The sequence below is a fragment of the Salvelinus sp. IW2-2015 genome, unplaced genomic scaffold, assembly GCF_002910315.2.
Source record: "Salvelinus sp. IW2-2015 unplaced genomic scaffold, ASM291031v2 Un_scaffold3310, whole genome shotgun sequence".
Taxonomy (NCBI): Eukaryota; Metazoa; Chordata; class Actinopteri; order Salmoniformes; family Salmonidae; genus Salvelinus; species Salvelinus sp. IW2-2015.
Genome location: NW_019944594.1, coordinates 13,443 through 29,269, shown reverse-complemented (window position 1 = coordinate 29,269; position 15,827 = coordinate 13,443). Strand labels below are relative to the sequence as shown.

Genomic DNA, 15,827 nt, shown 5'->3' with positions numbered 1-15,827 from the left:
ATTATTGTTCAAGGGGCTTCCACAGTTTACAGCTGACAGGAAGGCAGAGAGGAAGCAACAGAGTTGGGCCAGTGGCTCAGGGATTCTCTCAGTCTCCTGGATAAATTAGCCATGGAATCTCAAGGCCAGAACTCGCTTTTCCACCTGATTTCTCTGCTAGGCCACTTGAGAAGAGCAGGGGTCATGCAGATATCAACAGCCCTTAATGAAGAGATACATGGGTGGCCTAGAGAACTAACACTGATGGCGTCAAAATGATTGACTCACTAATTCCTAAAACTGTTTGTTAACACAAAGTGCGTTTGATTGATAGAAATAAGAGAACACAAATAGGAGAAACGTATATGGATGTATGGCTGCGTCATTTTCTGACAGATACGAGATTGAATCCAAAGCAGGAGATAGAACAATACTGAAAAAATAAGGACGGAAAGAAAAACTACTTTTAATCACCTCCGAAAAAGCAGTGCCTCAATTTCTGTTTCTTTTATCAGATGGTAAATGGAATTGTGCTGTCTGCCTGCACTTGACTTGTATCCATCTATAATGCTAACTTAGATCCATTCATCAACAATCCCAAACATACCAACCATTGGCTGTCCCTGGCCTCACACAGTCTGAACCAACAATCACTTCAGTTCTCAACTCAACGTATGTCTCTCAGTGTTGGTTTAGCATGGAACTAGACTGGAGCCTCACTAATCACAGGCCCAATCACGAACCTCAAACTCCTATGTAGCTGGCTTGGCTGCCTCTTCTGAACTAACTTCAATCGTGTGTGTGTGTGTGTGCTGTGTGTGTGTGTGTGTGTGTGTGTGTGTGTGTGTGTGTGTGTGTGTGGTGTGTGTGTGTGGTTGTGTGGGGGGTGCTGTTGTGTGTGTGTGTGTGTGTGTGTGTGTGTGTGTTTGTGTCTTTGCGAGGGGATAAGCAGTCAATGAATTTCTGTTGATTGCAAGGAAAATGGATTAAAAAAGGATTCTTCTTCTTCAGTATGTCCCACAATGTAAAACAAGCTCTGAAAAGCAACTTTGCAGTACAACAAAAGGCAGTGTTTATGTCTGCTATTTGACTTTCTTTCAAGCTGTAATTTGGTCTCCAGATCAATATTTGTCGCAATGCAGACTTTTCTTCTCTGCTGTTGTTAATGAGAATGGCAGAGGGGAGCACAACTATTCTCCTAATACCAGCAACAGCAATCAGAGCTAGCTGTATAAACCTCTGATTCTATTAGATTCTCCTTTCTCTCTTAGAGCTCACAAACTCAGAGTCCACCGACTGTACATTCCTACCTACCTCCCCCCCACACACAGGCAAAATGGATTTTCTTCCAATTAGATTTACACTGTCAGATGACATGAAATTGAATATGGGGCAGAGGCACGACAATCAGGGGAAGGGAGAGATAAAGCCATCCTGCAACAGTGAGGGGCTCCACGCCACCGAACATCTGTGTTCATTTACTTCTATGCCGACATTAACCTTTAAAACAAAGCTGTTCAAATAGAGACAATTGAGCAGTCTCAAGCATTCTGCTTAACACAATCAATCATGATCATCAGTAAAAGACCATGATGCATTGCAGCAGCCACAACAAACTAGGCGTGAGCTTCAGTCTCCAGACATTAGATTCAGGATAGCAGGAAAGGAAGGCTAGAACCTAGCAGTGTTACTTGGGGCTCTTGTTGTAACCAGAGTCAAGCTCCCTAAACACTTGCTTAAGGATCAGTCTGCTGATGTTGGACCAAACTCAATCAATGCCACTGTCAATCCCCACTGGCTTCCTCGCCACACTCATTAGTGATGTGCATTACGGCTCTGTCCGCGGACCACTTTCATGCCGTCTCTGGCCCGAATCAATGTCAGTCCGTGAAACTGCTGAGCTGGCCTTAAAAGTAAATAAGTAGACAGCCATTACTACTGCAGTCTGCACTAACTGTGTCGCGAAAAGGCAATTTGATACGATCCCGACCTAACCCGCATATCAGCTTCCATTGGATTGGAGAAGGCAAGCCAAGTTCAGAGTAAAGTTAAAAGGTATGGTATGCATCCCAAAAGTGCACCCTATTCCCTATGTAGTGCACTACTTTTGACCAGGGCCCATAGGTCAAAAGTCGTGCACCAGATAGGGAATAGGCTTCCATTTGGTACACTCACTACACACACATGGTGACTACAGTCAAGTGAGAGTGAGAAGAGCTGATTTAATCCTGTCACTATGTATCTGTAAAGCCTGTAATGGACTGGCCATAGTGTCTGTCCTGTAGGTATAAGAACTAGGCACTATATGAATTGTAACCCTCCAGCGGTGGAGAGGAGAGGAGGATTACAGTGTGTGATAGAGTCCAGACTGGGTCTATATTGGATAGAGCAGTGGTTAAGTGGTTGACCTGCATGACACTGATCGGCTGGTAATGCACACTAAATGGCTCTCCTTCCTGTATGGCTGCGTATGTAACACTGCATTGTATAGTGTTAAACTGTGTGGATGGAGGCTTTTCTAACGCATTCCAGAACTTATTCGTTGAATCACTAATTCAGAACATTAGGTCCTCCAAATGTAATGATGACATACATGTGAGAAAGTCTACATACGTCCTAGTTGGTACTATCATGGTTAGGCCTGGCCTATACCTCCAAAACATAGAAGAAGAGACCCGTGGAAAGCAACACAGCTATACCTCTAAAACATAGAAGAAGAGACCCGTGGAAAGCAACACAGGCTTATACCTCAAAAACATAGAAGAGACCCGTGGAAAGCAACACAACAATACCTCCAAAACATAGAAGAAGAGACCGTGGAAAGCAACACAACTATACTCTAAAACATAGAAGAAGAGACCCGTGGAAAGCAACACACGCTATACCTCCAAAACATAGAAGAGACCCGTGGAAAGCAACACACAAATACTCCAAAACATAGAAGAGAAGACCCGTGGAAAGCAACACAACTATACCTCCTAAACAAGAAAAAGAGACCTGTGGAAAGCAACACAACAATACCTCCAAACATAGAAGAAGAGACCCGTGGAAAGCAACACAACAATACCTCCAAAACATAGAAGAAGAGACCGTGGAAAGCAACACAACAATACCCCAAAACATAGAAGAAGAGACCGTGGAAAGCAACACACAACAATACCTCCAAACAAGAAGAAGAGACCCGTGAAAGCAACACAACTAAACCTCCAAAACATAGAAGAGACCGTCCGGAAAGCAACACAACCTATTATGAATCCAAAACATAGAAGAAGAGACCCGTGGAAAGCAACACAACTATACCTCCAAAACATAGAAGAAGAGACCCGTGGAAAGCAACACAATAATACCTCCAAAACATAGAAGAAGAGACCGGTGGAAAGCAACACAACAATACCTCCAAAACATAGAAGAAGAGACCCGTGGAAAGCAACACAACACGTGAAGACAATCAACCTAACAGCTAACTGATTCCGTCTGTGTGATGTTTCTCAAAGTGTTCTTACATGCAGTGGCAACTTGTCTGAGAAGTCACCCAAGCGATAAGTTCATTAAAGAGTGCAGAGCAGTTACTGGCGGATTGAGGTCAAGGGGGAATTGGCTGTTTACTGGAAATAAGCGTTCTGGTCTGATGAATATGTAACCTGTTGTAGGAGCTGGGGGACGACGACCACTTCATATTCTCACTCCATTAAGCACAGCCCCTCAAAAGGCTGTTCCGCTCCCTCCGCCACTCAATTACACAACGTACTGTGATGGGTCACCACCGCACAGCACACTCATTTGCATAATAAATCAATAAAGAACCCTGGCAAACGAGCGCTGCTGGTGCAAAACGGGCTCGGCCTGAAATGACAGAGAGAGAGAGAGAAGTAGGCAGGCGGTGGGATGGGGGTGGGGTGGATGGGAGGCGTTTTTACGAGCTAAAATGTCTGGCCCAGCAGAATTCCCCCACATAACAGCCTTTGAATTATGTTCCAATAGCCCAAAGTCTTCTCCACCCAATGGGACTCGTATATTTTCATGACAGAGGATAAAAAAGCGAGGTGGGGTGGGGGAGGAGGAAGCAAGGTGGTTTGTAATATGGCTTTCATCCTAACATTCCTTTCCACTAGTTTCCACCTCGGGCCATCTAAAAGACGGAGAGAGACACAGACTCAGAGTAGAGTGGAGGTGGGAATTTGACAAACCACTTATATTTTTAGGAGATAGCTTTTTTCTTGAGCCTGGAAATGAAAAGTCGGGCAGGAAACACAAGTGATAAATAAAACCGCACACCAAAGCAGTTTCCTGGAACACATGATTTTAGTATAGAGAAAAAAAGCAGCATTTTAAGTGGGGCTCTTAACTTACCGCCATGAGTTGAAAGACAACAGGTAGGATCCTGCTGTCTCTGACCAGGCTGTGGAGGGAGAGAGAGAGAGAGGAGAGGGAGAAAGAGAGAGATAGAAAGATGGAGAGAGTGGGGGAGAAGAGAGAGAGACAAAGAGAGAGAAAGAGAGTGAGAGAAACACAGAGGCAGGTTTAGGTACCTTCATAGCACAGAGAGACGTTTCATCTTCATTAGGGTCCATGCATTGCCTTTGAATCTGAGGCCTACTGAACCTATGTGAGTATTTCAGTGTGTGTTTGTGTGTGCGTGAAGGCAACGCAGCGTGCCTCGCCTCTAAGATCAGTCATGTGAGAAAAGGACCTCTGACTAATCTTCTGCGGGGAGAAAGGAGCCTTCTGACACCTCGGCACCCAGGAGTAATGTACATCTTTATTGAAAATGACTCTCCACAGCTCCCTTATTGATTAAGCCTTTTGATTCACAACCAATTACAGCTTGTGTGTAGAGGTGCTCAAAGGAAGAAAACATTGTGGCAGGCAGGCTAGACACATTTAAACAAGACTAGAGGTCACCCATAGAAAACGTATTAGAGGGAGTTTTTACATAACAATGATGTATTGCACGGCTGGGAAACATTTATTTCCCAGTTTTCCATATATGGTGTCCTCAGTCCTCCAAAGAGAATTCCATCAAATGTTTCTAAAGTAGTGTAGCTTATGTGAGGCAGCTAAGCCATTGTGCAGAACACCAGATAAGAGTAAATAGCACTGCCGCTAGGAGTAAATCTCCCAATAAAGTGCAGAGGGACAACACAAGCCTGTGATTAACCAGAGAGACATCCTCTTGAGGTTGAAAGTCACATAGAAGTCAGCAGGAAACCTGAACATACTGAGAAAGGAGAAAACTAGAACATGAAATACAGATGACAACACACAAATTGACCAGGCCTAGTTGTTGTCCAATCTGCTTTCATACTAACTACACAATATCAAGTTTGTTGTAGGGGCCTACATTAGTTTGCCTACAGATGTAGGATTTTAATTTGACCTGAATTGTCACAGCAAAATAATATTGCAGCAACAGGATTTTAACCTTAATCTATAATGTTGCTTGATTGGTGGTTAGGTTATTAGGCTACATGAAAAGTGCAATACTGTTAATATAAGCGTATGTTAGTGTGGGCTTTCAGTGAATGTATGTAAATCCCGAAGCTCATCTGCATTTCCTGTGGTGCAGGAACATTTCTGTAACAAAAGAGTGATCAAATTAAGATGCTACACCTGTATATATGCAGTGTACTATATAACAGACATACTTATATGAGATACAAACTGTCCCCCCATCCATATCTCCACTTATCTGCACCACCTTCCCTCTCTCCTCCACTCTCCCCTCTCTCCTTCCACTCTCCCCTCTCACACTCCACTCTTCCCTCTCTCCTTCCACTCTCCCCTCTCTCCTTCCACTCTCCCCTCTGCCCTCTCACACTCCACTCTTCCCCCTCTCCTCTCCACTCTCCCCCTCTTCCTTCCACTCTCCCTCTCCTTCTCCATCTCCTCTCCTCTCTACCTCCACTCTTCCCTCTCTCCTTCCACTCTTCCTCTCTCCTTCCACTCTCCCTCTTCTCCTTCCACTCTCCCCTCTCCTTCTCACTCTTCCCTCTCCTTCTCCACTCTTCCCTCTCTCCTTCCCACTCACCCTCCACTCTCCCCTCTCACACTCCACTCTTTCCCTCTCTCCTTCCACCCCTCCACTCTCTCCTCTCTCCTTCCACTCTTCCTCTCTCCCTCCACTCTCTCCCTCCACTTCTCCCTCCACTCTCTCCTCCACTCTCCCCTCTCCTCCTCCACTCTTCCCTCTCTCCCTCCACTCTTCCCTCTCTCCTCCACTCTTCCTCTCTCCCTCCACTCTTCCCTCTCTCCTCCACCCTCTCCTCTCTCCTCCATCCTCTCTCCTCCACTCTTCCTCTCTCCTCCACTCTTCCCTCTCTCCCTCCACTCTTCCTCTCTCCTCCACTCTTGCCTCTCTCCTCCACTCTTGCTCTCTCACTCTTCCTCTCTTCCTCCACTCTTGCCTCTCTCTCCCTCCACCCTTCCCTCTCTCCTCCACTCTTCCCTCTCTCCCTCCACCCTCTCCTCCTTTGCCCCACCCTCTCCTCTCTCCCTCCACCCTCTTCCCTCCACTCTCCTCTCTCCCTCCACTCTTCCTCTCTCCCTCCACTCTTCCCTCTCTCCCTCCACTCTTGCCTCTCTTCCTCCACTCTTGCCTCTCTCCTCCACCCTTCCCTCTCTCCCTCCACTCTTCCTCTCTCCCTCCACCTCTCCTCTCTCCCTCCACCCTCTCCTCTCTCGCCCCACCCTCTCCTCCTCTCTCCTCTCCACCCTCTCTCCCTCCACTCTTCCCTCTCCTCCCTCCACTTTCCGCTTCTCCCTCTACTCTTGCCCTCTCTCCCTCCACTCTTTCCTCTCTCCCTCCACTCTTTCCTCTCTCCCTCCACTCCCTCCACTCTTCCCTGACCTCCCTCCACTCTTCCCTGACCTCCTCCATTATTGTAGTTCAGAAACAACCCTCTCCCATCGATCTCCGTGTGAACCTGAGTGATGACACGTCATTAACATTAAATTGTGCTCATAAAACAAAACAGGAACAAATATGGAGAGTTAAAGGTGAGCAGAGGACCTGGGTCGTAATTCCACTTTACTCCCAGAGAGTAAACTAGACAGAGGTGTAACCAGAACTGATGAATGGCCAAGCTTTATCTCCCTGACGGGGTGACAGAGGAGTGTAAATAGCCAGGCTTCTTCTCCAAGCCTCACAGATTGCCGAGCCTGCATCCCAAAGTACACCCTATATAGCACTATATAGGAGATAGGGTGCTAATTGGGACGCATCTACATTGAACTGAAGGCATCCTGTGTGCGAAGTGACATTAAATTATAGCCCAACTTAGGCTACATCGGGGGCCCAGCCAACGAAAACCCTTTCCCTGTGTCGTGATGACTCACATAGCTTTCAGCCATTAAATCAGAGAAATGGAGGGATATTTCTTGAGACAAATCAGGTCCATCTGTAGGGTGGTAGTGTCTCACCCCCAGCCTGCATGGTTAGCATTCCCAGTTCCACATCATTCTAAATCGATAGCACCCTGCATCACTGTCACGTTAAGAGAAACTGAAGTACCAAAATCAGTTCCTGTCAAGGCAGCCAGTAATACTGATACAGGCCTGTTGAAGACTTATTATAGAGAAGGAAGAACTGAACTGAAACCATATCAACAGCAGTGGACACTATCTGGGTCAAAGCCATGGCTCTCTAAACACTATCCTACACAAGTTTTGGGCTAATGACAACTAATGCATCACACAGTATGCGTGTACAGTACACCTCATTTCTCAACTTTAATACATCTCTGTGCCATACAGAATCTACAGACTGTCCTTAACGTTAGGGGATAAAAACTCTCCTTTTCATGTAGACGCAGATTGCGTGGATGAAGTGGCATTTGCCCAGCCAGGCTGGAGTGGCTATAGGGCAAAATAATAAGATACGCTCTGCACACATTCTCCACGGCTGCAGACAACCTTCTGATCTTATTTACAATCTGATGAAGTTGAGAGTGTGCCTGAGTACAGCTCTGATTCAACCTGTCACGCTTCCTTAATAATGGCACAATGTGTGGATGACATTTAACACAGTCTGTCTGCTATCACAGATCCTCCGGCAGCTGCCTGGTTGGGATTTGGATTTTTATATTAAAAAGCCCTTTTTTCTCTCTCTCTCTCTCAAAACGAACATCCGATGGTGTCTTGTTTTGCCACTACCATTATGCTGAGTATTTAAAGACAGAATCCTTAGATACTACATACATTAAAATGTAAATCAATGATATGTCCCCATTGATTCTTGAAGAATATAACTCATAAATGCCTCATGTGCTTAGTTCAACTGTCATACCCCATCAGAACCCAAAATAAGCTTAATTTACCCCAATGTTAACAATGCAAATGTTAATAACGACTGTATAGCCTCAAAACATGGTTAAATCTATAATTCTGATATCATGGATGGTCAGTCCTTGCATCCATAGCTCTGTCTATGAATTTGAGTGTGGTTATATTTCTCCAGGACCATCTCTAAGCTTTTTCCCAAAACAGAGGCTGGTGATCGCTTTGTTATTGTTTCAATTAAGGATTCTAGCTTTAAGATTAGGTACAGACAGTGCCTTCAGAAGGTATTCTTACCCCTTGACTTATTCCACATTTTGTTGTGTTACAGCCTGAATTCAAAATGGATTAAAGGGATAATCCAGCCCAAACCACTGATTCATATTGATTAAGTGTTAAATAACACTCATATTTGAATATATTTTTTGGGAACAAGTTATAATAATTTGGTCATTATAACACGGTTGGTAGAAACATGTGAAAATAGTTTTTGGAAATCTGTTGCAGCTCAAGTCTACTACAAAACCCTCAATGCAATGCTCTCTCTCTCTGGGCTGGCTGGCCAGCTAGCTAGCTAGCTCGACAGTCAGTTGGGTGGGGCGTTTCTCCATTCATTGCCCAGTGGGATTCCTATCTCCTCCTTTCTGTAATATCTCTGCTTCCCACAGACACACAGGGGGCATTGCGACATGGTACTTGAAGTTGAATAATTTGCTACACTGTTTAGATTGGGTACATCTAAGCAAAATCTCTACTTTGTCATGAGTATATAGATGGATGTATGTGTTCTATATACTGATTTGGCAATCTGGAGAGCAGGTCATTGTTTTAAAGGCGTTATTAAATCTGATAGTGTGTTAACCCTTATGACGAGAATGATGTAGTGAAGACGCATTTCTACACGATTTCCTAAGACGGACCAAATAGAAGTTAAATCACGGGGATATCTGTTATTTTACCCAGCGATAGAACATAGGCTTTCACCAAATTGACAGGAGTTTCATGATTTTATTTCTGGGGGCGGATTATTCCTTTATATATATTTTTCTCTCACCTATCTACACAATACCCCATAATGACAAAGTGAAAACATGTTTTTTGAAATGTTTGCAAATGTATTGTAAATGAAATACAGAAACATTTCATTTACATAAGTATTCACACCCCTTTGCTATGACACTCCAAACTGAGCTCAGGTGCATCCAATTTCCTTTGATCATCCTTGAGATGCCACTACAACTTGATTGGAGTCCACCTGTGGCCAATTCAATTGTTTGGCCATGATTTAGAAAGAAACACACCTGTCTATACAAGGTCCTACAGTTGACAGTGCAGAAACTATACCAAGGAACTGTCCGTATCTCTCCGAGATAGAATTGTGATGAGGCATATATCTGGGGAAGAGTATAAAACAAGTTCTAGAGTGTTAAGTTTCCAAGAGCACAGTGGTCTCCATCATTGAGAAATGTAAAAACAACAAAAAATGGAACTACCCAGACCCTGCCTAGAGCTGGCCATCTGACCAAACTGAGCAACAGGGCAATGAGGACCTTGATCAGGGAGGTGACCAAGAACCCAATGACCACTCTGACAGAACAACAGAGTTCCTTGGCTGAGATGGGAGAACCTGCCAGAAGGACAACAGTCTCTATAGCACTTCACCAATCKGGGCTTTATGAGAGAGTGGCCAAACAGAAGCCACTCCTAAGAAAAAGGCACATGACAGCACACCTGCAGTTTGCAAAAAGGCACATGACTCATAAAGACAAAATATCCTATGGTCTGATGAGACAAAAATGTAACTATTTTGCCTGAATGCAAAGCGATATGTCTGGAGAAAACCATGCATAGTTCACACCCCTCTAACACCATCCCTACCCTGAAGCATGGTGGCAGCATCATGCTATGAGGATGCTTTCAGCGGCAGGGACTGGGAGACTGGTAAGGACAGAGGGAACAAAATACAGGCAAATCCTTGATGAGAACCCACTTCAGAGTGCAAAGACCTTAGACTGGGTGCGAAGATGTACGTTCCAACAGGACCCCAAGAATACAGCAAAGCCACACTGGAATGGCTTCAGAACTATAATGTGAAAGTCCTTGAGTGGCCCAGCCAAAGCCCAGACTTGATTTCCATTGAAAATCTGTGGGAAGACTTGAAGATGCTGGTCACCGCAACTCCCCATCTAACTTAACAAAGCTTGAGAAAATCTGCAACGAAGAATTAAACTGTAATCGCCACCAAAGGTGCTTCTACAAAGTATTGACTCAGGGTGTGAATACTTATGTAAATTAGATATCTGTATTTCATTTGCCATAAATTTGCTAAAATGTCTAAAACATGTTAATTTAGATTTGAGATTTTTACCTTTATCTTAACTAGGCAAGTCAGTTAAGAACAAATTCTGGCTTTGCACTTCGTGTCGTGTTCGTTGATGGAATGAAGAGACCAAGGTGCAGCGTGGTAAGCGTACATCTTTCTTTATTTGATGAACACCAAAAAAACACCAAAATATAAACGAACGTAACGTTCTGCTGGCTACCCAGTAACTATACAAAATCAAGATCCCACAATCTAAGGTGGGAAAAAGGGCTGCCTAAGTATGATCCCCAATCAGAGACAATGATAAACAGCTGCCTCTGATTGGGAACCATACTAGGCCAACAAAGAAATAGAAACATAGATTTGCCCACCCAAGTCACACCCTGACCTAACCTAATAGAGAATAAAAAAGGCTCTCTAAGGTCAGGGGGTGACACTTTGTAATTATCGGGTATTGTGATACAGACGGAATTTAAAATGTAACACAAAATGTGGGAGAAGTCAAGAGGTATGAATACTTTCTGAAGGCACTGTATATAGTGATGTAATCATTTAAAGTCTGAAAGGTGGAGTGTACAGTAATAGTGTACATTCGTGCCAGTAAAACATCTTCCAACCTCACTCTGGAAACATTGTGAGGCCGTCTCTATCCTTTACTTTGCACTGTTCCCATCCACTTTGCTACACATGGCTCCCCTGACTGTCAGAGAGTGTGACACAGACAGTCCTGCAGGTCATCTCTGCTGCCTGTCAGAGGGAGAAGCTGAGGCTGAATGAACAGAGCTGCTGCCTGCCACTGAGCCATGTCAAACCAATACAGCTCAAGCCCAGTCAGCTCTTCAGACCGGCCAGTGACACTGATAGTACGAGGTAACACTCCCATTCCTCCATTACACACACCAGCTGTCAGAGCTGATTACACACACACGAACGCACACACAAACACACACACGAACACACCCACGAACACACCCAGTCAGGGATGAGGTTTTGCTCTATTCCTCTGACCGCACTCAACTCTGCTGTCCACTCCAATCAACAGAGAGGAGCAGAGGTCTCCATGCAGGCAGCACAGGTGGCAGACAGAGGAGAGGAAAGGAGGGAGGAGAGGACACCTGGGGATCCCAGGCTTTTAACAATGTCTGTGACCAAAATGGCACCCTGTGCCTTTTAGAGTGCCCTACGTTTGAACAGGGCCCATAGGCCTCTGGTCCAAAGTACTGCACGATAGGCTGCCATTTGCGACACATTCAAAGCAACACCCATGCCTGTTCATCCCACTGACCAATCACTCATTGTGTCTGCACAGACTACCAGGCAACGGTACCGCGTTGACCAATAGCACGATATCAAACTTCAGTCAAATCAAATAAAAATACCAGGATGAGCGTAGCCTTGATGTAGTCAGCGTGTAACCTCCGTTAACCTGCTCATTAGAAAGGATCAGCTTTTTATTAGCGGTAGCATGCCGGCTTCCTGTAGCTGTGAGGCTGGCATCCGCTGGGATAAAAGCATTTTTCAAATTCCTGCTAATCAGGGTGTAAAAGCGTTCCCGCAGATAGAACTGATTTTGCTTCACTTGCTAAAGCGGGCACAGCTAGGCAGACTGACTGAGCCCACACAAAGGCAACAACGGCCAAAGGTTCAGATAATTGGAAAGTTTGAACTCTGTATCAAACCTGATAATGAGGGGGAAAGACATACTTGTATGAAGCCCCGTTAATGTCCCAATTTGCAATCTAATTTAGGCAAGAACCCATCAAGGAGAAAGCTCTGCACTTTTTTAGGACTTTATCAAGCAGTGGTAAATGCAATTTAATTTCTCATTGTAAATGTAATAGCTCGTCTCAGACAAGGGAAATACAACCAACAGGAATGTGTAGCAGATTGCTGACATCAATTTGAATAGTTCAGTTGGCTCTCTCAGTGCCAGATAGACAGAGGGAGGTGTGGGGGCTGGCTTGTGTTCAGAGCCTTGACAGAAATGGCAGTCAGTCTGGGATGTGTTGGAGATCAGAGATAAAACTATGTAAGCGCACCCAGCTGGTGTCCATCATCACCTTCTCAACGACCAGGCAGGCAGTACAGAAACACAGAGAAATCAGCTCTCAATTCATCACAGACAGTGGCTCCCACATGCCCCTGGTCCATAGTAGTGTACTATGTAGGGAACAGAGTACCCTTGTTTCATGAGGATCACCCAGACGAGAGGGCTAGAGGAGGGAGGCAATGGCAACATGCTTTAGATACAGTATACTACCAGCACCAGACCAGCCTGACATCTACTGCTCTTCAACTATTTCATCATCCTAAGGATCGACCCAGATGAGAGGGCCTAGAGGAGGAGGGGAGGCAATGGCAACATGCTTTAGATACAGTATACTACCAGCACCAGACCAGCCTGACATCTACTGCTCTTCAACTATTTCATCATCCTACATGGCTTCATTCATTGGTAAACCCGTATAATACCTTACTTAGTATACAGACCAAGCTGCTATCGCCTTACTATGGTGCAGTGGTGGTGTTCACAGTTTATTATGCAGCAGAGTGAAATCTTATTCATTCTAACGACTTCTTCTGCATCTTTCAGTAACATCACGTTCCCACCTCTGCTAAGCAGAGCAGTCCCTAACTTAGGCTTAGTCTGACCTTTCCTCTGTAACAGATCAATATTCCTTACAAAACCCAAGCACACAAAGGACCTGTCTGCCTGCCTGCTGCATGCCATTAGGTTAGAGGACAGTCTGGCTCTCTGATGAACACTGGAATATCCATGGTTAATACTAAACACTACGCAGGAAACTCATACAACTGCAGCAGCTAGCTAGCTAGCTATAGCAACCTACAACATACTATACATCCCAAATGGCACCCTATTCCCTACATAGAGCACTACTTTTGACTAGAGCCCTATGGGTCCTGTTCTAACGTAGTGCCCTATATAGGGAATAGAGTTCCATTTGAGATCCAGACAAAGTCTTCAAAGAGGGAGCGAGTGGACGGGTTGTTTAAGGACATTCTCAGATTTCCCGTTGAAAAGTGACATTACGTCTTCCTCTTTGTGCTCCAGGTTCAGTATGATCTGAAAGCCATTGAGCAGGATGACAGACATACTGCTGAGGTGTGTGTTGCCACCAGCTGGTGAAAGACTCCTTTAAACTCCCCCGGGAGCTGTTAACCCCCCTGTTCTGTTCTCCTGTTCTCCTTCTATCAGCTCCACTGTTCTCCCCTGAACAGCAGCGACATGGCGCTGACATCACACCTCTCCTGTAGGCTGGTTCTAGTTGGACACACCCAATCATCAATCAATCAATGACTTTCCTTTCCCAGGGAACGGTTCCCCCTCCTTCAGCCCAGTGTGTGTGAGTGTGCGCGTGTGTGTGACCTTGCATGCGACCGTGTTTACATGTGTGAGTGTGTTACTGCTGCAGCATATCAGTGGAGTCCTACCTCCTGAGAATCTCTTTAACATCACATTACCAGTGTAGCTTTCTTTCAATAAGCACAAGCCAATGCCTCGTGTCTGTGTGCTTATGCATCAACTACTGCAATTAAATAATGTCTCTATGTGAGTATTTCTCTTAAGTTTGCACTTATTTATGCTCTACTTTCCCCTATGATTCAGATAACTGAACGGAGGAGGGGGGGAAACGGCTCTGACAAGCCAAGGAAACGTGGTGTGAGCTGAATTCTAAATGTGCCATGTACTGTGAGTTTGTGCCCCGCAGGCAGGCAGCTACAGAGGGAGGAGGGGGATCTACAGTGTGTTAATAGGTAAACAGTGCACAGTGTTGGGCCTGAGCTCCACACTGCTCCCTACATGAGGCCACAACTCTGGAACACCCCTCAACATGCTGATGCTGCAGAAAGGTCAAGCATATTAAACTATGTATTAGAATACTGATAAATAATACAATTATTGACTTAATGATTTTGTTTTCTCTGGTAGTAATAATAACATGAATGATCTGATGTGTCCAAAACCAGCTTCTGGTTTACAGCTTCAAGGGAGGGAAGGAGAGACTTTTTACCAACTTAATGTACCAGTGTGCCATCACAACAGCAAGATGTGTAACCTGTTGCCACAAGAAAAGGGCTGATGACATTGTGTTCGTTAGACTCTTTGGTTTTCTTCAAGATGACATTGTGTCGGTTAGACTCTTTGGTTTTCTTCAAGATGACATTGTGTTGGATAGACTCTTTGGTTTTCATCAAGATGACATTGTGTTGGATAGACTCTTTGGTTTTCATCAAGATGACATTGTGTTGGATAGACTCTCTTGGTTTTTTCATCAAGCAAGATGACATTGTGTTGGATAGACTCTTTGGTTTTCATCAAGATGACATTGTGTTGGATAGACTCTTTGGTTTTCATCAAGATGACATTGTGTTCGTTAGACTCTTTGGTTTTCATCAAGATGACAGTCCTAGTCTGTCTATCTGGAGATGGTTTAGAACATGGTTCCCCAGCTGGCAACCCGCGGGGCTGAATGGTTTTATTTGGCAACTAAAATGTTCTGAGCACAAAATATATATATTTTTTTCCATGGTAGGACATAAAAGACTGTAAAAACACCAGGAAATCAGCTCCAAGCTATTTTCATTTTGAAATCTGTTCCCAAGTATTCCCACACATAATAGAGAGATACGTGATTATATACAAATGTAAACAAGGTTTGAAATGATTATGTTTAGTCTAATATTATATCTGTTTGGGCTTCTTGCGGTCAGTTTGCAGTCTACAAATGATTAGTAATTATGTTCCGGACCCCCGACCATCCACTCCAGAAACAAAACGTCCCACGGCGGAATCTAGTTGATGATCCCTGGTTTAGAAGTTATTTATTTATTTTATTTTACCCCTTTTTCACCCCAATATCGTGATATCCAATTGGTAGTTCCAGTCTTGTCCCATCGCTGCAACTCCCCTAGAGAGCCGTGCGTCCTGCGAAACACGACCCTGCCAAGCCGCACGGCTTCTTGACACACTGCTCGCTTAACCCGGAAGCCAGTCGCACCAATGTGTCAGAGGAAACACCGTCCAGCAGGCGCTCAAAGTCAGCTTTCAGGCGCCCGGCCCGCAACAAGGAGTCGCTAGAACGCGATGAGACAATGAAATCCCGGGCCGGCCGAACCCTTCCCTTAACCCGGACGACGCTGGGCCAATTGTGCGCCGCCTCATGGGTTTCCCGGTCACGGTCGGCTATGGGTCTCCCGGTCACGGTCGGTCTGTAATGACGCCTCAAGC

The 15,827-nt window shown here is 44.9% G+C and overlaps 1 long non-coding RNA gene across 1 annotated transcript in view; it reads right to left on the bottom strand.

Annotated features, from left to right (window-relative positions):
• Positions 1-15,827, bottom strand: part of LOC112075639 (uncharacterized) — a 47,799-nt gene that overhangs the window by 29,780 nt on the left and 2,192 nt on the right. Inside the window, exon 4 of the long non-coding RNA XR_011477446.1 lies at positions 4,330-4,378. This is a non-coding gene — a long non-coding RNA (uncharacterized lncRNA). The remainder of the gene's footprint in view (positions 1-4,329; positions 4,379-15,827) is intronic.